Source organism: Sminthopsis crassicaudata, chromosome 2 (genome assembly GCF_048593235.1).
Source record: "Sminthopsis crassicaudata isolate SCR6 chromosome 2, ASM4859323v1, whole genome shotgun sequence".
Classification (NCBI taxonomy): domain Eukaryota; kingdom Metazoa; phylum Chordata; class Mammalia; order Dasyuromorphia; family Dasyuridae; genus Sminthopsis; species Sminthopsis crassicaudata.
Window position 1 is genome coordinate 205,672,730 of NC_133618.1, and position 24,775 is coordinate 205,697,504.

At 36.9% G+C, this 24,775-nt stretch overlaps 1 long non-coding RNA gene across 3 annotated transcripts; it reads right to left on the reverse strand.

Moving 5' to 3' along the window:
• Positions 1-649: 649 nt before the first annotated feature.
• LOC141555322 (uncharacterized) lies at positions 650-24,775 on the reverse strand. 3 transcript variants are annotated; one of them, XR_012486155.1, is made up of 5 exons: positions 24,705-24,775; positions 23,540-23,880; positions 23,016-23,112; positions 20,330-20,412; positions 650-4,508 (listed from the first exon to the last, which is right to left on the reverse strand). It is a non-coding gene; the product is annotated as an uncharacterized LOC141555322 (long non-coding RNA). The 3 variants fall into 3 exon arrangements; XR_012486156.1 differs by having other exon boundaries at positions 23,540-23,891; positions 24,705-24,749; XR_012486154.1 differs by lacking the exon at positions 24,705-24,775 and adding an exon at positions 24,185-24,586.

Genomic DNA, 24,775 nt, shown 5'->3' on the forward strand with positions numbered 1-24,775 from the left:
ACCAAGTCATCCTCTTGTGATAGATGCTTATCTCCTTTTCCATTTGCCTTTTCAACTCTTTTCATACCCCCACTTCCCCTTCTCTATCCCCTACCAGAACTCAGCAGTGCAAATTGCCTTGAAATTCCAAAAAGTCTCAATAAGGCACCAAAAACACTGGTGGGGGAGGAGCAAAGTTATCAGTCTTTGCCAAAATTCCTGCTACCATGGCAAAGGCTAAAGTCTTTCCAAAAAAAAAAAAAAAAAAAAAAACCAAAAACAAAAACCTAGTTTGAAGTAATGCCCCATATTTCAGCTGCAGGAATACAATCGCCTTTGTATGCTTCTCAATGTCTATCACAGAGCTTTGCAATTCAATTCAAATATTTATTGAATACCTTCCATGTGCAGACATTGTGCTAGAGGACAGGGATAGATGCTCAAGAAATGATGACAAAATTACTTGGATAAAATGACTTGTAAGATTTCTTCCAGTTCTAGAATTATGAGTTTAGTATTTTATTACCATGAAATATAGATTATTTATTGAAGGCAGTTATTACATATATCCAACTGAAATCTATTCAAGTGAATCTAAATGAAAGCCACTATAAATATTCTCCAAAAATACAACAGTTAATGGGTTATAAAAAATACAAATTGCCTTGGATTCTATGAGAGTTAGTATTTTTAAAGCCATCCTTAAAGATGTGATGGGTGGGAGGTGAGCTGGGAGACAGAAAGAGAAAGAAAGACAGAGAGAGACCAGGAAGACGAGCTGACCATATAATTATTAACCTGCTTAATATTCTTAGGAGAAAGGCAGAATCCTCAACTGAACCTGACCTGTCTCTCTGTGGGCTGGAGTGCTGCTTGGCGGAAAGGCCAGATTGAAAACAAAAGAAAACAAAACACACAGAGAGAAAAGCCAGACTGGGGACTGGAAATGAGCCTGGACAGAAAGAACTTTGCTGCCATCATTCTGTGTAGAACCATTGAAGAAGCAGGGAAGAATCCCTCCAAGATATGAGCACCTGCTATATTCTCATCAGGGACAGATTCTAGGTTTAGAGAAAAAGGGACAGAAGCAAAAATACATTAAACATTTAATAAGTCTATTCCAGGTACTGTGCTAAGCACTTTACAAATCCTTACAGCAACCCTGTAAAATAGGTGCTATTATTATCTCAGTTTTACATTTAAGGAACTAAACCAAACAAATTAAAGTAATTTGCTCATGGTAACTCAGTTAGTGTCTGAGGCTAATTTGAACTCAGGTCCTCCTGACTCAAGACCCAGCCTTCTATCTATTGCACCATTTAGTTGGCTCTTGAAAAAACAATTTGAGACATGTTGAGTTTGGGATGCCTATGGGATATCCAGTTGGAAACGTCCACTGGAGTTGGAGTCCACCTAGAATTTAAGGTTGGAAGTAGAAATCTGTGATTCATCTTATAAGGAGATAATTGAAAACATGGGAGTTGAGATCACTAAGGAATAAGAGGAGAAGAGAGTTAGGGGGAGGAGAGAGGAGGAAAAGGAAGAGGAAGGGACCCTGGACCAGAGCACTAGAGAATAGCCACTGTTAAGAGATATGCCAGAAAAGACTGAACAGGAGCAGTCAGACAGGCAGAGTAGTGCTTTGAAATCTGGGGAAGGAAAGGTGAGGAAGAGATAATCAATATGACCCCTGTTGCAAAGCCCACGGGCTAGAACTCTCTCCTCATTGGTGGAGATGAATGAATTTGCTTCAGCTGAAGCCTACTTTGAGCTTTAAGTGGTTTCAGGTGCTTTTCACCTGAGCTTTGAGATGGAAGATGAAAAAGGCCAATTTCACTTCAGACTGCTGAAGGAAAAGACTGGGAAGACATGAAAGAAGCTAGAAGTCTCCCTGATGTCCGACCTTATCCCCAGATACCTACTCTAAAGACTTTGAGTATTTGGTATACCCTTGGGTATTTACTTCCCCTTAGTAAGTCTCTTGGCGAGTTGTTACGTCTTTCCTAAAGGGAGAGCTCCTTTAACTTGTATTATCTGATATGTCATCCCATGTATCCCTTCTTTGATTGCTGTTTTGCTATGATTTGGATAAATTAGCTTATTGGTTATCCACTTTGTGTGCTCTTTGTGGAACTGGTATTTGTTAGGGAAAGGGGACAAGCTTTAGATATAAAGCTTAGGTTGCCCTTCCTTCCAATAATGACTAAGTAATCAAAAATTAGATTGAACCCAATCATACTCCCTAGACTAATAATATTTAAGAAAGTGGATAAATATACTTGTAGCTTTGATCTCTGATGAAGAGCAGAGTGGCCTCTGGCCCCAGCTTCCTGCTTATACTCCTGGCAGGAATCGAAGTCTTCTGGAAAGGGGTTGAGAATGTTTATTGGGATTTTTTGAACATGAAAAGCATTTTATTGAATTGAATTAACTTTTAAATTTTATTTTATTTTAATAGTATATTATTTTTCAATTACATGTAAAGATAGTTTTCAACATTCATTTTTGTAAGATTTTGAGTTCCAGGCATTTTCACTTTTCCTCCCTTACTTCCCTCCTTCCCCAGACAACAAGCAAGTTGATACATGTTAGACATGTACACTCATTCTTAACATATTTTCATGAGTCATGCTCCCTTAAATTCTTAAAAATTATTGAAGACCCCAAAGAGTTATATATATCCATAATAACCAAATGGGAAATTTAAACATCTTATTATTATCAGGAAGTTTTTGCCTTACAGATTCTTTTAAAAGAACTTGGAGACCCTCAGGATGCTGACATTTTGCTCTAGAACCTTGCTTGGGGCAGGGGGAGCCATGCTTTCCCTCTCCCCATTCCTCTATGACCAGTCACCTATTTTGTCAGGTGATGGAGATTTACCATTCATCCATAACACTTTGCTTTGAGCGTGAGGCATCTAGGATGATGGAGTCCTGGTGTTCCAGAAGAAGCATAAAAATCTAGTTCTGATTTTTTTAGATCCAGGAAGAGTCTAGATTATAGGCAGTCAGTTCCCTCTCTCCCCTTTAGCCTTTCATGTGTCATAGTAACTTCCCACTCTATGCTTGGAATGCTAATTTGGCACTGTCTAAATTCATCCACATCTGGGACTTTGTCCATTTATCCCATTCTGGTTACAACTTTGGACAGCAGGAAAGCACTGGGTTTCTATAGAGAACAGGAAGAAGTATTGAATGAGAGAGAAAGCTAGGAGTGACAGTGCATTATCCACGGTGGTGGGGAGAACAAAAGACAAACTTTAGCAACTTCAGAGATTTTGCCAAGCATCTGTGCTGGTTCCAGTAGAAGAGGCAGAATACATTTATTAGGACCCAATTAGAACTACACCAGGGAGTTTAGTGTCTAATCCCCATATTTTCCAGAGAGGAAAACTGAGCTTTAGAGGGGTAATATTACTTAATCAAGGTCATACAGCTAGTGAGTGACAGAGCTGAGACAATCTAAACTGAAGGAATTGTCATGCTTTGGAAGAAAATCCAGGGAGTCTGGGAGATTGGAGAAAATTACCAGAGCTAGGCAGAAAGGCTTAGGACCTGATATAAATTTTAACAATAAAAAACACTAAAATTACATGAAAATGTCAAATTAACATGTAAAACTATATTTATTATTTTTAAATTAATTCCTTGGATCCTTCCCTTAAAAAGCACTAATATTGCTTGCAGACACTAACACACTATATTTTCATAGAATTATTTAATTTTAGACTTGGAAGCAGCCATAAAGGTCATGAGTACAGGGAATGGAAACTTGTAGGTGATAATTGACCGCTGGTTTGGCAGCACTGAAATAGCAAAAATGTCAGACTAATTACTTCTTGACCCATATTCATCTTTCTTGGGACTGGGGAGCTTCACTACAGGTTAGAGATATTTTGTGCCTGCCAAATACCAACTAAGACATAATCTGTTGGCTAGAACTACACATCAGAAGTTTGATATTTCTTAAATTAATAGATAAATCACCACATTATAAATATAGACCTCAAAATATTTTTGATAATTCAATGAATAGGGGCAGCTAGGTGGCAGAATACCAACATTAGAGTCAGGAGGATCCTAGTTCTAGCTGTGTGACCCGGGGCAAATCACTTGACCCCAACTGAGAGAGAGATAGAGACAGACACAGAAAACTAGAGAACTCAGTGAATAAATTCAATGATGTAGAAATCAATAGGCACTTGTAACTGCTGTGGACTATGCATGCTGCTAAATTCTAGCAATACAATACAAATACAAGCTGAAAAAGTGCTCCTGCCCTCTACTTTATATTTGAATGGAAGAAGAAGACATAAAAGCTGATGGTAGTGGTGGTAAATTTTGAAATATAGACAGGAGATGAATGAGACAAGGTTGACCTAAGTGTCTTCCTTAAATGGAAATTCTGGGAGAAGATATTCAGTCATAGAAAGAAGCCAAAGTACTTCCATTGTGTGAATTCCACGGCTAAAGTGAGCTTCGAGGATGAATAGGTTTCTATTCCATGGTAGAAATCCAGAATGCAGTCTGTAAAGGAATGAGGAAATAATATAATAATAAGGTCTTAGCAAGGTCTTCTTCAGGCAAGACACATTGAAGAGAAAGTTATTGAGGAGAAAGCAGTGACTGACTATGTTATGAGATATCCTAGTATCCTGAAATCAAAGTTAAATGGGAAAATCCTTTTAAGATAATGAATACCTGGACAATATCAGTCTCAACGTACACTTTCATACCTAAAAATGAACATAACCAATTTGGAAAACATACTAACAAGAATGATATTAAACAATCCTGGACTCTATTACTCTGAGGAAACTATAGAAAGATTAATATTTTCTCAACAATGATGCAAGAAAAGTTCTAAAGGAATCATGATGAAAAATGTTATCCACCTTCAGAGTAAGAACTGATGAACTTTGCAGAAAGAAGCATGCATTTTTTAACTTTTTTCTTTTGCTTTTTTCCCCCCAAGATACTAATGTGGAAATATGTTATGCATGACTTCATATGAATAACTACTTTCACATTGCTTACCTTTTCAGTGGGTGGGGGAAGAGGCATAGGGGAAGGAGAGAAAACTCAAAAGTTTTTTTAAAAATGAATGTTAACAAGGTAGTTAAGTGGTGTAATACATAGAGCACCAGCCCCCAAGTTAGGAGGACCTAAGCTCAAATGTGACCTTAGACACTTACTAGCTGTATGATCCTGGCAAGTCATTTAATCCCAATTGTCTTCTAAAAAATTAATGTTAAAAATAAAATTAAAACACTTTTGTCCCCAAAAAAGAGGAATAATAAAATTAAAACACTTTTGACACAAAAAAGAGGAATAATAAAATTAAAACACTTTTGACACAAAAAAGAGGAATATTGATAGATATTTTCAGAGCACATTATAAATAGCCCCAAAACATAAATATAGATCAAGCATATATAACTTCATTATGTAATAGTAAAGCGTGATGCATGCTGTTTAGTCTATGTTATATTAGTAAAAGTAATTTATCTCAAGATAGAGCCTATGAGAAGGCTAAAATCCCAGGTATAGGTATTTTCCATGAGCAGCATCCACAAGAATTCAGTCAAAATGATATGTCAATAAAAAAGAGGTGAAGGAATTGAAATGGACAAAAGATTCGCCCCTCCTCAGTCCTGGGTCAAGGAGCCTCAGGCTTATAGGAAAATGTTGCTTAAACTAAATTAAGAGAAGTGTTTTATAAAGTGCTTGCTCAACTATGTTCAGACAGAATACTTGCCTAACAATGTCAGATAACCCTGACCTATTCCAACAATCTATGTCAACATCTGCCATTACATCCTGTTAGCCCCCTATTTTGTTAGGATTACTAAGTGAGAACTCGGGTTGTCTGGATAGTGACAAGGTGAGAATTCAGGTTGGACAATTACAAGGTGAGAACTCAGGTTGACTTGATAGAGGGGGCAAGCTCATTGGCTGGGGTGGTTCTTCCCAGAAGCCCTTGCATTATCCCACGCCCATTCTCTGGGAGGATAAAAGAGATAACACTGGGCCCAGAGAGCAGATCGGCCTGGAGAAGGATAAGAGCTGGAGGAGATTCAGAGCCAGGATTCAAGAAGAAAGACTCTGAATTGCATCAGGCTTGACGGGTCTCTCTGCAGGAAGGGAAGTCACTTCTTTGGACAAGAGTTAACAGCAACTGCCTGGAGACAACGATTCGTTACAGGAAGAAGAATCTGTCTGAGAGATTTGAGTAGACACAGCAGATCTCTTCCCAGAGAGCGATCCGGAAGCTTCTAGAGACGACAGCACGTTACAATTGGCGCCCAACGTGGGGCAAGGACTTTTGCTTATCCTGACAAGAGGAGCTAGACCAGACCTTCGCAATTTAGGACTTTTGCTTATCCTGACAAGAGGAGCTAGACCAGACCTTCGCAATTTTGCGCCTGAACAGGGACATGATACAGTCCTGATTCCAGTGGAAAAGCTTCTGATCTAGATCTCAGTCTCTCTGACCCAGAACCGTGAGTAACGAGGAAACTTTGTTAAAGATTAAGTGAGCGTGCTAATAGATAAATAAGGAACTTAACTTGTTAAGGGATAAACCAGGAATCTCTTATAGCTGAAATGGGGCAGATGTTAGCTATATTCAATCCCTGGACCTCAGCCGACTCAACCCCAGCCCTAGAAGCAACCTCAGCTCCACCCCCATTCAGGAGTGGTACTATAGAGAGTATAATCAAGATAATTGAGGAGCAGAGTTTACTTGTAACCTGGGTACAGATTGCTAAACTCTTGGCTGCATTAAGACGCACATCCCCTTGGTTCTTAGAGGAAGAAAAGATAGATGTAGATAAATGGAAGCTAGTGGGATATGAAATGAAAGAATTTCAAGCAAAAAATGGGCCTCGTTCAATTTCTGCAGAAGTATTTTATATCTACAACATAGTTCAATTAGCCTTAAACTATCAAGCAAGTTGTAGGAGAAGGAAAAGTTCTAAAAATGAACAGAGGAGGAAGTGTGAGGAAAAAAGGAAAGATCAAGATCTTTCCCTAGAGCAAGAGGATTTAAATGAGGAATTATGGTATGATTCTTTTGAAGAAGCTTCAACCCTGACTAGAGAGCAGATTATTGACAGGCCCACATCAACCCCACCTTCAGAGATGGAGGAAGAAAGAGGGGAAGAGGCAGAAACACAAACAGAATTGCCTGTGAAGAAGCCTAAGCCTATGACAAGATTAGAAAAAGCATTGGTTAAAGCTAAGAGAGAAGGACAGGATATAAGTGATTTTATACATGCATATCCTGTGATTGAAGAGATTGACTCTGTAGGTAATAAAAGGAGAAGATATGCACCTTTAGATTTGAATAAAATTAAAGATTTGAAAAAAGGTTGTACCCTTTATGGGGCTACATCAGCTTATGTTAAAATGTTACTAGATGGTTTGTCTTATGAAGTCCTAACCCCGAATGATTGGAAATCCATAGCAAGGACATGTTTGGAACCTGGAGAAAATTTATTATGGCTTGCGGAATTTCATGAATTATGTAAAATTCAAGTCAGATGCAATTTGGAAATAGGAGTTAACACACAATTCACTTTTGAGCACTTAGCTGGTGAAGGTCAGTATGGAGAGAATTCGGAACAGATTAATTATACCATGACAATATATGGACAAATTGCTAAGGCTGCAATAAAAGCTTGGGGTGTCCTTCCTGGACAGAAAGATCGTGGAGAGGCTTTCACTAAAATACAGCAAGGTCCCAATGAACCTTTTGCAGATTTTGTGGGACGTTTGCAAACTGCTGTCAAAAGAACTATTGGAGAAAATTCAGCTACAGAAATAACGACCAGACATCTGGCTAAGGAAAATGCCAATGAGATTTGCAAAAGAATTATATGGGGATTAGACAAAGATGCTCCTTTAGAGGAGATCATAAGACGCTGTGCTACAGTGGGAACAAATGCTTTTTACACCCGGACAATGATGAATGTGGAAAGACAGGGTCCCTCCTGGCAAGGGCCTTCTAGAGAAACTCGGCGATGTTTTCAATGTGGAAAAATTGGACATCTAAGAGCTCAGTGTAGGTATGGAGATACAGTGAGAAGACAGGGTGAAAGAAGACCTAAAACCCCATGTCCAAAATGCAACAGAGGACTCCATTGGGCATCAGAGTGTAGAATAATTCAGGGAAATGGGATGAGGGGCCCAGGTCCAGGGCCCCAGGCAAAAAAGACTTGGGGCATGATGGCAGCTGATGTTACATCCAAAGAACCTTTAGAAGGCCAGGACTCTGATTTAATCAATCAGCAGAGAAGCAATCACATGGCAGAAAGGGATTACCTGATAAGTCAGTCAAAAGGCAATCAGATTGCAAAAATGGATTACACTTGGGGAGAATACAGGCCTTTTAAACCAACAGGGCTGTGCCCAGTGCAAACAACTCCAATGTAATTGTCAGATGATGAGAAGAGATTTAGAAAGTGGTAAATAGAAGGAAATTAGATAGGTTAACTGCCTGGGAGAGAGGGTTTGCTTGTATTTCTTCAGCAGGAGAAGGAATCAGATGAGTGCCAATGAGTCATATTCGCCTTGTCCATCAGAGAGAGACAGAAAAAGAGAAAGACCTCAAAATAAAGGAGAAGATCTAAGAAACATCTGACACTGAAAGAGCATGGATAATAAGAAGACTGTTAAAGAACTTTAAAACCAGCAGGAATCATTGGACTTCCTCACATAAGATGAGACTAATGGACAATGGACTTATGGACATTTATAAATTTTCAATTTATGATTATGTTATATACTTCTAGCATGTGTTATGTTACTATGTTACTATGTGCTTATGTAATTTATGTAATTATCTGTAATACTTCCCATATTGATGGATTTATGTTTCAAGGTCATGACTGTCCTATGTTCTAAATCAAAAGAAAGGGGGAGATGTTAGGATTACTAAGTGAGAACTCGGGTTGTCTGGATAGTGACAAGGTGAGAATTCAGGTTGGACAATTACAAGGTGAGAACTCAGGTTGACTTGATAGAGGGGGCAAGCTCATTGGCTGGGGTGGTTCTTCCCAGAAGCCCTTGCATTATCCCACGCCCATTCTCTGGGAGGATAAAAGAGATAGCACTGGGCCCAGAGAGCAGATCGGCCTGGAGAAGGATAAGAGCTGGAGGAGATTCAGAGCCAGGATTCAAGAAGAAAGACTCTGAATTGCATCAGGCTTGACGGGGCTCTCTGCAGGAAGGGAAGTCACTTCTTTGGACAAGAGTTAACAGCAACTGCCTGGAGACAACGGTTCGTTACAGGAAGAAGAATCTGTCTGAGAGATTTGAGTAGACACAGCAGATCTCTTCCCAGAGAGCGATCCGGAAGCTTCTAGAGACGACAGCACGCTACACTATTTTTCTCCTTGTAAGCAGAAAGTTGAGTCACTGTAACCGCAAAGCTGAACAAGGATGCTTATAAGCCTGTCTCTACTTCTGTTTGGGATAGAACTCTACTGAGAGGTCCGTCCCGGCCGGTAATAAACGCTTTCTAAAATTATGAACACCTTGGCTGTCCTGAATTTTATTGCCTGGGCTATCTCAAAATGAAATAAAAATATACCTAGCAATACATTACCTGGTGGCTGGCATGATATGTCAAAAGTTCATTATCTTTTATAGATGAACAGACAGCAAATCCTGATATTACAAATACTGATCTCAAAAAGTCCTTGAGAATTCATCCAATACATTCTACTTCAACTGAATCATTTTCATAGGCCATATTTACAGTCATCCAGACATAGCACTGATCCATAAAAACTAAAGAACGATTGTTTTAATAGGTATTGCTCTACGCATTACTAATAATTGCTAAGCTTTACAGTACACAAAGCTTTCAAAATATATAAACCTAAAAGAAGAGATCAAAATCATGTGGGAACAGGTGAGGATACATATTATCCTCAGCTTTTATGGAATTTGTACTGGTGATATTTTCAAAGAGCCTTCATCCTAATGCTTTTGTTGGCAAGTATTTCATTCATGCCTGACTCTGTGATCCCATTTGGGGTTTTCCTGTCATTTCTGCCTCCAGTTCATTTTACATATGAGGAAACTGAGGCAAACAGGATTAACTGATTTGCCCAAAGTCACACAACTAGTAAGTGTCTGTGGTCATATTTGAATTCAGGAAAATGAGTCTTCCTAATTCCAGACCACTGCATTACCTAGCCACCCTAATAAATTTATCAATTACAAAAGAAAACCAAAAGCAAATATTTCATCGACCTGTGAGATAACTTCCAGAATGTTAAATACTGAAGAAGAATAACAAGATAATAACTAGTCATAGGACCATTTCTAGCTGAACTCCATCAAACAGGATACTAATAAATGATGATAATGATAATTTCTATTTCTATAGCATTTTAACAAAGCATTTTTTCATTACCCTGTGAGGAAGATAATGCAATAGTAGATAATTATCCTCATCTTTGAGCTTTGAAACTCTCAGAAGTAACTTATCCATGAGTAGAAGTCCAATGAATATATATGACAATATTTGAATCCAAGTCTCCTAAATCCAAGTTCAGCCCTTCACCTACTAAATCTTATTTATTATTATATGTATTTGGTATGTGCCTAAAAATGTACAGTAAACACATTGTCTTTCCTATTAGAATAAACAGGTCTGGAATTATTTCATTTTTGGTATCATGCAGTTGATTTAGTCCAATGCCTGGCACATAGTAGATATTTAGTAAAAGCTTGTTCATGAAGGCCATTTTCATCTTTTTCCTTTAAGATGTTTTTCCTTTAAAAGTCCCAGGGTTTGTCAAGGGTACTACCAGTGTCCAGTTACCCAAGTTCACTCAACCATAGAGTCACCTTTGGCTCTTTCCTATCAGCTCTCATACCCAATCAATTGCTGTCTTTCAGCTTTAAATATTATAATCTAATGCCCAGATTCTTAAACTATGGGTTACAACTCCATATAGGATCTGAGTTTGGGAGCTGTGAAGTTATGATTATCAGTACATGTTAGATTTGTATTCCTATTGTGTGTGTGTGTGTGTGTGTGTGTGTGTGTGTGTGTGTGTGTGTGTGTGTGTAAATCCAAGGTCACATAAAAAATTTTCAGGTAAATAGGATCACTAGTGCAAAAAGTTAATAAATTATCCAACAATGTAAGCATGATTTGAGTTTCTGAGTGGCAAAGGAAGGAAAAACTATGAGAATAAGCTGTATATCTACATTCAAAAATATAGTTATTGTACAATACAATCTGGGAGTTGGCTTGGGAGAATGCTGGTTTCCCCTACACCAAAAGAGAGCTATTTCCATAACCAGTCCCAGTCCCATACTTCCTACTGCAATCATGGAAGCAATATACTCAGTCCATATGGAAATATGGAGTCACTAGAGAAAAAGTCTCTGACTCATTAAAGAGCATCATGGATAGTAATGTGTATAGTATGACATAGGTAGCTTTCTGGGTGCTTTTCTAACAATCACCATCCTTCTGACTGCTTGAGAAATGAAACCCAGTCAGGTAAGGCTGGCTTTGGCCCAGTTCCTACCCCCACCCACCCCCATCCTCTAACTTAGCAATTAGGCATCTGTGAAGCTTCCAATCAATCAACCAACAAGCATTTATTAAACTAATTTGCCTCAAGCAGTGGGACTTTGGAACCTTGCTGAGGAAGTTGTGCACCTTAGTTGACATTGCCTTTCTGATTCCTGTGAACAAAGTGGTATGAGAGAGAGAGGGAAAGAGTAAAAGAAAGAGACAAAAACACAGAAACACAGAGAAAAGATTTATGGAGTATTTACAATATATCAGGAACTGTACTAAGCTCTGAGGATACAAATGTAAGCAAGTAGTACAGTCTTAACCTCCAGGAGATTACATTCTAATGGGGAAAACAATACATAGAAGAATTCTAGGAAGGGGAGGATGGGAAGAATGGCATCTGGGAGGGGGCAATGAGACAAACAAGAGAAAAAGATTCAGGCTAAAGGCCATGGGACCTTCCCAAATGATGGTCCTAAAAAGGAATTACCAATGAGGGCCTCAAGACAGAGGTTTGGAAGGGGAAAGGAAGAGGAGAGAAGAATTCAACAAATGAGGAATTATAGATTATAATTAGATTCCAAGCTTTGTGACATCAAAGATTATATCTTTATATTATATTATTATATCTTTATATTATAATACTTTGTATTCCTCCAGCATTTACTGTATGTAAGAAACCAATTTTTTATGTTGTTATTTGTTACCTTTTATCGGTTTTTTTAAAGCTTTCTATTTTCAAAACACATGCATAGATAATTTTCAATATTCTCCATTGCAAAACTTTGTGTTCCAAATTTTTTTCCTCTCTTTCCCCTATACCCTTCCATTAGATAGCAAATAATCCAATATATGTTAAACATGTGCAATTCTTCTATATGTATTTTCACAATTATCATGCTGCACAAGAAAAAATGAAAAAGAAAACAAAATGCAAGCTAACAACAACAAAAAAATGAAAATACTATGTTGTGATACACACTCAGTCTGCACAGTCTGTGTGCAGATGGCTCTCTTCATCACAAAACCATCGGAACTCACCTGAATCACCTTGTTGTTGGATAGAATCACATCTATCAGAACAGATCATTGCATAATCTTGCTGTTGCTATGTACAATGTTCTCTTGGTTCTACTCATTTCACTTAGCATCAGTTCAAGTAAGTCTCTCCAGGCCTCTCTGAAACCATCCTAATGATTGTATTTTATAGAACAATAATATTCCATAACATTCATATATCGTAACTTATTCCGTCATTCTCCAATTGATGGGCATCCACTCAGTTTCCATGTATAAAGAACTATTTTGTAGTTTCATGGTTAAATTAGTTTGAATGGAAGTCAGGTCAAAAAGTATTTACTAAGCACCTACTATTTTCCAGGTACTGCATACTGGGAGAATAAGGATATAAAGAATGGCAAAAAATAAAAACAAAAACAAAACTGTCTAATGGGAGAGAAAATAAGCAAGCAACTATGTTGAAACACGTATGTAAGATAAATTGGACATAATCTACAAATGGAATGTTTTAGTATTAAGGGAATTCAGAAAAGGCTTCTTGCAGAAATGAGGATTTTAGATGAGATAAGAAGGAATCCTGAGAGTCCAGGAGGCCACGATAAGTACAGAAAAAATTCTAGCCAGTGGGGAAAAAAAAGACATAGAAGAACATTTTCTTCCAGTTGTTAGTTCAAATAATAACCTAGGATTATGAAATGAATCATCACTTTGAAATGAATTATCTATCATAATGAAATAAATGATCACTTTGGCCATGTTTCCCAAACATATTACTTCTCTCCTCCTCCATGTGCTTACTGTTACTACACCAGTCTTGTAGAAAGAACAGGGGATTTCCAATCAGCAGATGATGGAACCAAATTCTGACTTTGTTATGAGTAATCTGAAAGACTTTGAACAAGTCTTTTTCTCAGAGTCCTCTCAGTGGCCTTCTACATAATAGGTGATGGAGAGAGGTCGGACTAGATAAACTCTAAATTCTGTGATCCTCTCTGTCCCACAAAGGCATATGAATGTCAAAGGCATTCCTCTGTCCTTGAGACTAAGATACAAGAGCACTAGCCTTGCATACCGTAGATATTCAAGGAATATGTAATTTGTTTTTTTTTTTTTTTTAATTTGATTTGATTCTTTGCCTACTGAAAGGGCTTGAATCTGTATACTTCCTGAACAAAACATAAGTACCCTGCTGTGTGGTGTGTCTCAGCCCCCAGAGGCTTCACGTTCCCCAAGTCTGCTGGGAAAATTTATTCACTTCTCCAAAACAAGTATGTTTGGCACAGCCATCGGAGAATGGCTAATTAAAGTTTCACTTAGACCAAGTTCAACTTTCAAGTCATGAGTTTCTCTTTCCCTCAAGTTTCTTATTCCCAGGTTCTCCTTTTGACTTAGCACCTGTCCCTCTGGACCTGTCTGCTGACTCAAGCTTCAACTGATGTGATATGTGACTTCCTTGACCTATGTAAACAAGAGCTTTGTTTTCCATTTCATTACCGGCTTCATATATTTACTAAATCTCTATTATGTGCTAAGTTCTCTGAGAGAGCTGATAAAGCATAAAACGTTGTCCCTGATCTCACAGAGTTTATCATCTTGCTGGGGAGGTAAAACAAACCCTCATAAGATAAGTGTGAAGAAGAAAGGGAAGACTTTAATGAAGAAATATATTTTATCTGGGTCTTAAAATATGTGTAATAGTTAAAAAACAAACAAACAAAAGATAAAGAGCATCCATAAGAAAACAACCATCAAAAAACATGTATTTGGAAATGAACACTCTGGATACAATGCTAAGCCTGACCTGGCTCAAGTAGAGAGTTCATTTAACAGTCTTAATCAAGGACAAACTGTTTTCATACCGATTTTCTTGTACTTAAAGCCAAGCAGACTTATGCAACTGTCTCTATTTGATTTAACAAACATTTATAAAACCTTTAATATAATGAGGAAGATAAAAAAATATACAAGGCAGGGTCTCTGCTCTCTTGAAAATTACAGCCCTTGTGGGGATGGGGGCAGGGTGGGATGATACCTATACAGAAAACTAAAATATAAATCAGAAAATAATAAAAGTATAGAAGAAGTAAAAAAAAATACTATAAAGGAGCTCATCTCCATAGGAGCTCATCCTATGGAGAAGATAGGGAGGAAGGAAGGCTTTTCCCTGCAGAGATTAATAAATGCTTTCTCTTTGTACCTGATGAAGTCTCTGGTAAGTTAATTGGGAAAGGGGGTCTTGCACCCATCCCACACAGAGAAAATTAAAATCCGAAGTATTCAGCCAAACCAAAATTTTAGAGCTAAGCAAATTGTGAAAAGGATTAAGATATATTTGCATGGTCTTTTTAGGCTGAATGGAAGGGATCCTCCAATAAAGTTATATTCCAGCATTTCATCATGGTGCGAAAGCAACCCTGGATTGTTACTGGAGTACAAGTTTTGCTAGGACTTATCAATCAATGACTCCTATTTATTAAGCTCCTATTATGAGACATTGTACCGGGTACCAAACTAAAAGGCTTTCAGGTATAGGCTCTAGCCTTCAGTGGATTGTATGACTCTTCTGAGATCTAGTCTAGCAAAATCTGGAAAGTTTATCACCATGATAACTATAATGATAATGATGATGATGATGATACACAATGGTGTATATTACATTTGAAGGTTTGCAAAGAACTTTACCTGCTATTTTGTTCGATTCTCACAATAATCCTAGAATGTATATGATATTATCATCCCCATGTTGTAGATAGGAAACTGAGATTCAGAGAAATTAAGTGACTTACGCAGATTACACCACTAGTAAGTGCCTAGGTAAGATATAACTTAGATCTTCCTGAGTACAAATAATAGTCCAACACTATCCACTGTACCACTTAGCTGCCTTTGTATAATAATATATGTTACTGTAATTGTTATTATTTCATTTTTTGCTAATAGATGCTTTTTATTGATAATCCTTATTGCTAATTTACAAAATCATACTTATTCAGAAGCAGAATGGTGTAGTAGGAAAAGTTCTGGATTTGACTTCAGAGTGTGTATGTCATTTATCTCTGCTACTTACTACTTACTTGTCATGTCACTTACCTCAGCATAGTTTCTCCTCATATAAGGGGGGATTAAATTAGATTATCTCTAAATTTTCTTCCACATCTAAATTTATAATCCTATCATTAACCCTCCTTATCCTCTGTGAGGAAAGGAAAGGGAGAACTTTGTTGTCATGAGAAGTCAAGGTCTCTGGAGCAAAATGTTGTTTGTCCCGTGTTTGGAAGCCAATCAATAATATCTTGGAGAAATATCCTCCATGTCAAACTCATCAGATCTATACCAGAGCTAATTTGTTACCCTCTCCAGTCTCCAAATTTTCCTATTTCTTTTGAAGGTACCACCATATTTCTGGTTACCCATGTTCCCAACTTTAGAGTCATCTTTAGCCTTCCTTTTTCATCTCACATATCCAATCACTTGCCAAATCTTAGAGAGTCTATTTCTATAACATTCTTTCTTTTTATTCACATTTACCACTTAGTTCCCTGATTACCTCTTTCCTGAACTGTTATAAAGCCTCCAGATTTATCTTTGTACTTCCATTCTCTTAACCTCTTTAGTCTATCCTCCTCTCACCATGTCTTTCCTCTGGTCAATAATCTTCAATGGTTTTTTATTAGCCTGAGGATAAAATAGAAACTTCTTCAACCTAATGTTTAAAGTCATTTATTACTATCAATCTACTTTTCAGATTGGTTTCTCATTACTCCCCATCATTTACCCTATCATCCAGTCAAGTTAGCTTACTTAATATTCTCTAAATTTGGCATTTCATCTTCCAACTTGACATGTTTACATAGGCCATTTTCCTTGCCTGGAATGTACTCCCTTAAATAGTTAATTGAGAAAAAATTGTAGCAATTTCCTGATAAGTGTTATATCCTAGCTATATAGGGAAGCCATATGAATATATTCCACAGTAGGTAGATAGCCAAATTATATAAATAGGTAGTTCTCAAGGGAAGAAACAAAACTATCAATAAAATGTGGGAATGCTTCAAACCACTAATAATAAGAATAATTCAAATAAAAAATAGCTCTAATGTTTTATTTACCACTACTACTAGACATATGCCCTCATGGAAGTAAAAAACAAAAGGAAAGGATCCATAAGTTCAAAAATATTTATACCAGCACTTTTTATTGTGGCAGAGTTAGAAGCAAAGTGGATCAATTGGGGAATGGCTTGGTACATTATGATAAATGAATGGAAAAGATATTATTTTGCCATAAGAAATGATGAAAGGGACATAATTTATAGGAATTGATACAGAGTGAAATGAGAGGTAATAAGAGACCAGTTTATATAATGACTACAATAATATCAAGGAAAATTAACTTTAAAAATTTAATAATTCAAAAAACTGATATGACCAATTGTGACTTTAATAGATTTATGATGAAACATCGTTGCTCCTCTTTTGTCAAAGAGATAATGGACTCAAGGTGCAGAATAAGACTCATGCTTTCAGACATGGTCAATGAATCAATTTGTTTTTCTCACCTATACTTATTTGTTCTGAAAGATAACATATTTAGAGGGTAGAGGAGAGTTGGGGAGGAGATTTGCAACAATAAAAAAAAAAGAATGTCAATAAAACATTTTTTAAAAACAAAAATGTTAGAACTTTAAAAGAGAACAGAGATATTTGTTACTATCCTAGCATATCTAATAGACATTAAAAAATGTAACCTTGCAATAAACTGGAAACTGAGTGGATGCCCATCAGTTGGTAAATAAATTATGATTGATATATAAATGTTATTGAATATTATTGTTCTATAAGAAATGATCAGCAGGATGGTTTTATAGAGGTCTGGAGAGACTTAGATGAACTGATGCTAAGTAAAATGAGCAGAACCAGGAGATCATTGTACACAACAACAGCAATATTATAGGATGATCAATTCTGATGAACATGACCCTTTCTAACTATGAGATGACTGATGCCAATTCCAACGATCTTGTGATGAAGAGAGCCATCTACACCCAGAGAGAGGAACTGTGGGAACTGAGTGTGACCACAACACAGTATTTTCACTCTTTTTGTTGTTGTTAGCTAGCATTTTGTTTTCTTTCTCGTTTTTTTTTCTTTTTGATCTGATTTTTCTTGTGCAGCAAGATAATTATGTAAATATATATAATTGTGTAAATATATATATATATATATATACATATTGAATCTAATATATATTTTAACATGTTTAATATATATTGGATTACTTGCCATCTAGGGGAGGGGTGGATGGAAGGAGGGGAAAAATTGAATCACAAGGTTTTGCAAGGGTTAATGTTGAAAAATTACCCATTCATATGTTTTGAAAATAAAAAACTTTAATAAAAAAATAAAATATGAACACCATAAAAAATATGATCTTGTATTTTAATTGCCATGGAAATAGACATGCTTCCCCAGAATCCATCGGTACTGACACTATTTGGGGAATGGTTGGGAGAGTTTACATTTAAAAATTCATTAATAGAGACATTAGAAGGGAAGAAGCTAGATTGAGATCAAGAGTTTGAAGCCTATTTTCCATCATGTGACAACGTGGCCAAGATCTTTGGTTCAAGAAGTTCTAATCCCCAATGTCTAAATATAAAGAAGGAAAGAGATTTAGGCTAGTGCTATTACCTTAGCTCAATGGTTCTCAAAGTGTGGTCCAGAGAGTTCTGGGTGGGGAAGTGTCTCTGAAACCCTTTCAGAGGATCTATAAATTCAAAATTATTTTTTATTTTAAATATGGTAAATATCTATGACTATAATGTACATGAACAAAACCTCTTTGGATCTATCTTCGATAATTTTCAAAAATATAAAGGGAAACCGAGAACAAAGATTTGAGAACCACTGCCTTACTAAATCACAAAAAGTTGGCAAGGACTGAGAAAAAGCAACAAATAAGATACTTGCTGAATTGAACTGATTGGACTAGCTTGGGTAAGATGAGACTAACTGCCCTTAAAAGCCATTTCCTTCTCCCATGCCTCTGAGCCTGGGGTATAAGGCAGCTGCTCTTAATTGTTTCATTTCTCTAAAAATTTTTGTTCCAATTCTTTGTGAGCAGAAGGAATTAAGGCAGGAGAGAGCCTTGGTTCCTGAGGGAGCTGGCTGTTCTCAGCCAGTATGCACCCACAGCTGTTCCCCTTTCCCCTGTACTTTTTGTCCTTTTCTTCCCCGCTGTTTATTTCCATTGTTTTATAAAGAAATCAGAAATCATTCACTCTGTGTCCTGTTTGATGCTAGCTGATAGAGATTTGGGGATTTTGGGTTGGGGTTGGGTAGTCTGGGAGAAAAGCAGAACACACAGATAACAAATAGTGTGAGGCATGGGACAGGAAGTGGCAAAGTAACAGTTTCTTCCCTGGAAAATCACAGTCTTTTTCAGTTATTTTAATGTAACTGAAACACAAAGTGATAAGCAGAAATTGGAAGCAGAGAGTGTTTAATAACCTTAAACAAGTCATACTCCCCTAGATTAGATATGACTCTCAAACCAAAGCCTGGGATGAAGAGGTAAGAAAGGAGTCCCCATCTCTTGGGGAAAGGGGGCATCCTTTAATAGGTGCACACCGAGATCTCCCTTCTTACAGTCCCCATCATGGAATTAGGATTGGTCTCTTCCAAAGAGACAAATCCATGCAAAACTCACTTAAGAGAGACTGGGGGCAAACCTAACACCTTAATCCCTGGCTCATATTATACATGAATGTTCTTACACATCTTCTTACATTAGGAAACAAATGGTACACAATAGAAGGTGACAGTTTCAAATACAAACCCTCTTTTTCCTGTTCTTTTATATTAAAAGTATTTGTTGTTTATAGTTTAAATTTTTAAAAAATTTAATATGTATAATATTGTCTTCTGCTCTGCCTTCTCACCTCCACTTCTTATTCCATCCCCCCCACACATGCTACAAATGGGGCTATCCTGTGTAGTTTAAAGGGAGGCAGGAATATGTAATTCTCTCTCATTTTCATCATCCCCCTACAACTTCTCTGACAAAGACTTAATTCCAGGAAGGGGATCAGGAAGTTGGGGCCAAAACCTTATTCACTTTGATCTCTTCAGAGAAGGGAGTTCTTAGGCTAAAATGATATCTCTCTGCTTTTTAAAATACTATTTGTATTTTACTAGGGTAAAGCTTTTTAAACTGTGGGTCGCAATCCCATATGGGGTTAAGTAACTAAATGTGGGGGTCACAAGAAATTTGGCAGCAATAAACAGTATCAAATATTCTGCCAAGATTTAATTATTTACATAAAAATAAACAAGCACATCCAGCTCATCAATGCATAGATTTGCTTTCATCTTTAATAAGTGGTAAAATTATATGTATACCAAAGAATTGTTTTAAAATAAGTTATGATTTATTTTCAGTAAATGTTTGATTTGTATACCTGTTTTATACATTTATATACTTGGAGTCATGTAAAAATTTCTTAGGCAAAAAGGGGTCATGAGTGAAAAAAAAATTTAAGAAGCCCTGATCAAGGGAATGTAATCTTAAGGTACCAGTTTAACAACCTCATTGCTATTTTCTTATAGCAAAAGGAACACCCCAAGCTCCATGTCCAAGGATTTTCCTTCTTACTAAATACCAGTTTCCCAAGAACCCACATGGCAATTAATGAAGAGACCCATTTACCCAAGATAATTGCAAATGGAAATCAGAGAAAGTATACATATGAGAGAGTATATACCAAATGAAAGTGAAATACCAAAAGAGAAAGTCCCACGTGGTTCTTCTCAACACTGAGGTGATTCAGGCCAATTCCAATGATCTTGTGATTAAAAGAGCCATCTACACCCAGAGAGAGAATGTGGGAACTAAGTGTGGACCACGACATAACATTTTCACTTTTATTGTTTGATTGCATTTTATTTTCTTTCTCATTTTTTTCCTTTATGATCTGATTTTCAGGTTATTTTAAAATCCTATATAATGGAAGTCTGACACATACACAGAGATTCTGAAAAGCCTACTTCTAGGAGAGTTGTGATGATGTAGAATGGAAGTAGGCATTCTGTTACTGGCTTGTCTGCTCAGCCCAGATATAGTTAAGAGAAGTCTACTTTGGCTAATTCTCCTGCGTGATTCTCTTCAGATTCATACTGGTGTTTTGATTCCTTTAATGGTGGTCTCTAGTAAGAGAAATGCTTTGTAAAGGGCTTTTTCTTTTCTAAAGCCATGTGGCCTGTGATAGGGCATCTGTCTGCCTTCTTTTCCAATTTCAGGTAAAGGACAGTAGTCAGGAGAATGAGCCACAGAAATTTGGGATTTGGAGCCCATGCTGAGTTTTGTAATCAGCCCAGTATTGCTGACTAGGAACAACCTTCAGAACCTGCCCAGTAGTAGCTGAGATAAGGACTCACCTAGTAGGAAGGCCACATTTGGATATGAACTTGGCAGGATCAAACTTATATAGGCTCTAAATTAAATTTAAGCCTACTTCCCAGAGACTATGGTAGTATAACAAAGTGTATGTCCCTTAGGTGTTGTGGTAAAATGCCTGAACATTTGTAATGCTAAATCTTCAAGTAAAAATTCCTTTCTAAAAGCTAATAGATGTTAATAGTTAAAATGTAACTAGGGTGCTAATCATGGGCACCAAATAGTAAGGAGAACACAACCTAGAGGGAGCTTGAGTCTATGGCAATAAAGAAGAGATAGTTTACCTCAGGGTACCCTAGGGAGGGATGCAGCTGTCTTGACTCTTGGAAGAGTGAGTGAGACTATACTTACTACATATAGGGCTTTATCTGGGATAAAATCAAGACCTTACATTTTCAGGGGCCCCTAGAGATCCTCTACTTTAGGATTTTTAATCTTTAGCAACTCTAGTTTGCTGGTTCCTAAAGAAATAGGCATTTTCCCCCCTCTTTTGTTTAAGCTAACATCATTTCCCCCACAAGTCAATTCCATTTTAGATAATTTTTGTAGATTTGTGTTTGTAGATTTGTCAAATGTTTAAATACAAATATTTTTCACTACCTATTTATCTTAACATTTTTATCTCTACCCTTACCCTTAGTACTTCCTCTCTAAATAAGGCAGAAGTTTTTTGAAAGCTGAGATTGTTTTTCCTTTTCTTTCTACACCAACATCTAGCACAGTACCTAATACATATTAAATGTTTAATAATTTTTTTTTAATTAAATGAGGAGGATTGGATAGGATGATCTTGAAATTCTAAATCCTCAAAAGGCATCCCCACTCAAGGCTGAAATATGAATGAAATGGATGAATGAGTGAAAAAGCATTCATTAAGCACTTATTATGTGCCAAGGACTTTGCTAAACTCTTGGGATACAAATAGAAAAGGGCAATTAGTCTTTGCTCTCAAAGAGATCACACTAATTGGGAGAGAGAAAATACATAAAAGAAAGTTTAGCTGTAGGACAGATGGTAAGACTCTGAAGTCTTAAAGGTGCAGGGGTGGGACACATGGCAATACCCAGTCTTTCTTGCACTTACGAAGATTAGATAACAGTGCCAGTGCCTACAGTGTACAGGAGCAGGGCAGATAGTAAGTCTTGTTGGTCCTCCATCTTATCTGAAGGAATAGAATTGTTGAAAACTATCTCATCCAAGCCTTGGGAAAAGTCCAGAAACAAAGGCAAAAGGATAAGGGGTCTTGAGTTGTGGTGGGCTTTCCCCCTGTCTGGCTATCCCAGATGGGTTAATATGTGATCAAATAACCTCCACTTCACTTAAACCAACAATGAGTACTGAGTTAGGGGTCGTTGTTGCTTTATGGCAAAGGGATTATTTTCTTCCATCCTTTTGATTTTTTGATTAAGAATATTGTGGCCACTACTTGGGAGGTATATACTTTGCTGTAGATATTAGTCAATTATGAATAAGGGGCAATAGGATTTAGGGACACTAATTGGTAATGTAAGGTAATTTAACACAAGGTAAAAAAAATAGAACAAACTAGGGACACAGAAAGCATTTTAATGTTGCTCTGGGTTTCCCTAACTATGAACAACTAGCTACCTATTTCTAGGCCCATTCTTTAGAATGGAAAGTCCTTTGGAACAACTCAAGTCTTTTAAATAAAAACTAATCACTATAAATAGAACAGTGAATGATGTTTTAGAGAAGAATAATAAAGGGTTATATTTTTAATTTTAAAATTTGAAATTAAAAATCCAGCTATATATAACACCAGTATAATTATACCAGTAGAATATATCTATATGTATGTATATATATATGTATATTATATATATATATATATATATATACACACACACACACACACACACACACACACACACACACACACACACACATATATATATATATATATATATATATATATATATATATAATACCAGTAACAATAGTTTGGTTTAACACAGCTACCTGAACTCAGCAAAAATTCATTGAGTTCTTACCTGTTAAGTAAGTAGTCAAATGTTGGCTCAAAGGATCCAGGTACAAACTCAAGCATTGCTGAAAGTAAAGGAGGCTCCATATTCCTGGGTTCTGTAGCTTAATATGCAAAGGCATGTATATGGGTATGTTCTGTCTACATCATGAGTGTCATTATGCAATAAAGATATAAATGGCTATTCTTTTTCCTGGCACTGTGAATAGGATACTGTCACACACTGTAAAAAATAATAAAAGGAAAAGACAGGAAAAGTCACAGAGTAGGAGAAAGTTGAAAAACAAGTAGATAACATGGAAATAAGTTTAAAATGATTGTACAGGCATAACCTATATCAGATGCTTGCTTTACTGGGGACGGGGAAGGTAAGAGAAAAAGGGGGGGAAAGTTGGGACACAAAATCTTACAAAAATGAATGTTGAATAACATTTTAATTAATTTTTTTAAAAAGGAAAAACAACTAGAATCTATGTACACATTTTACCCTTTTAAAAAAGAATCAAATCTAAGCCTTTTCTTTAAAAATACCTTTTATGAATATCACAGAGAAATCTTGTAAAAGTTGTGCTCAGGCATTTGTAAATATTACAGTCATTAGCCACTGGTTCTAATTAACAGCTTTGTCCTCTAACTGTTGTTCAGTCATTTCAGTTGTGTTTCATGATTCCTTTGGAGGATTTCTTGGCAAAGATACCGGAGTAATTTGTCATTTCCTTTTCCAGCTCATTTTAGAGATGAGAAAACAGAGGCAAATAGGATTAAGTGACTTGCCTGGCCACTCAGTGTGTCTGAGGCCATATTTGATCTTAGCAAGGTGAGTCTTCCTCACTCCAAGCCCAGCACTCTTTCCAATGCACCATCTGACAACCCTGTAACATAACTACAAAAACACATATATGTTGTTGGTACCAAATAAAGTTTTGAAAGCCCCTCTTAGAAGAATAGCAGGGTACAGATGGTCTGAGGTCACAGGACCTGGCTCAGTTCTGGCACCTGCTTACTATGCAACTTTGTGAAAATCATTTAAAATAATTTAAATTAATAAACTATAAAAATGAAAAGGTTGGATTAGATCAATTCTGAAGCCCCTCCTAGCTCTGAATTTATAATACTTTTAGCCTTCAGTTTCAGGAAACTTCAGTATTTTTCCTATTAATTTAAATCAGAGGTTACCAGCAAGTCAGTCATGACCAGTTGATCATGAAGGCAAGCCTGGTCCATGATTGATTAAGAGGTGCTGCCAAGGCCACTCCTAGTAGCTTAATACTGGCATTTCCAAATGTGAGTTGTGGGGAACCATGGCATGCTGACTCCCTGTGTTTCACAGCTCTCAGCTTGTCCCACTCCTGTCCTCAATATGACCTATCAGCCCTTCAAATATCCATTTTACTATTTAATATCTGTGTCAACAGGCATGTGAGTTTGAGTAAGTGACTTAATCTTTCTCTAGGATCTTGCTCATTTTACCAAATGAGAGGTTTGTTCACCATGTGATGGTTAAGGCTCTACTCTAAATCTTAATATCTCTCCTTTCCTCTTTGTCATCAAATTCTAGACTTTTTTGGCCTGAAAGAGTCTGAGAGATCAATCTACTAGCACTCCTTCCCCCTCCCAGTGTGTCCATATATATCCATCCCCCAACAACTCCAAGGGAAGAAGCACAATAGTTCCTTGACATAAAAAGATTAGAGACCTCAGATTTAATTTGTAACATGTAAATCCCCTTCCATGGGAGTTCCTGAATAGGCTGAAGCCTGGTTGGCT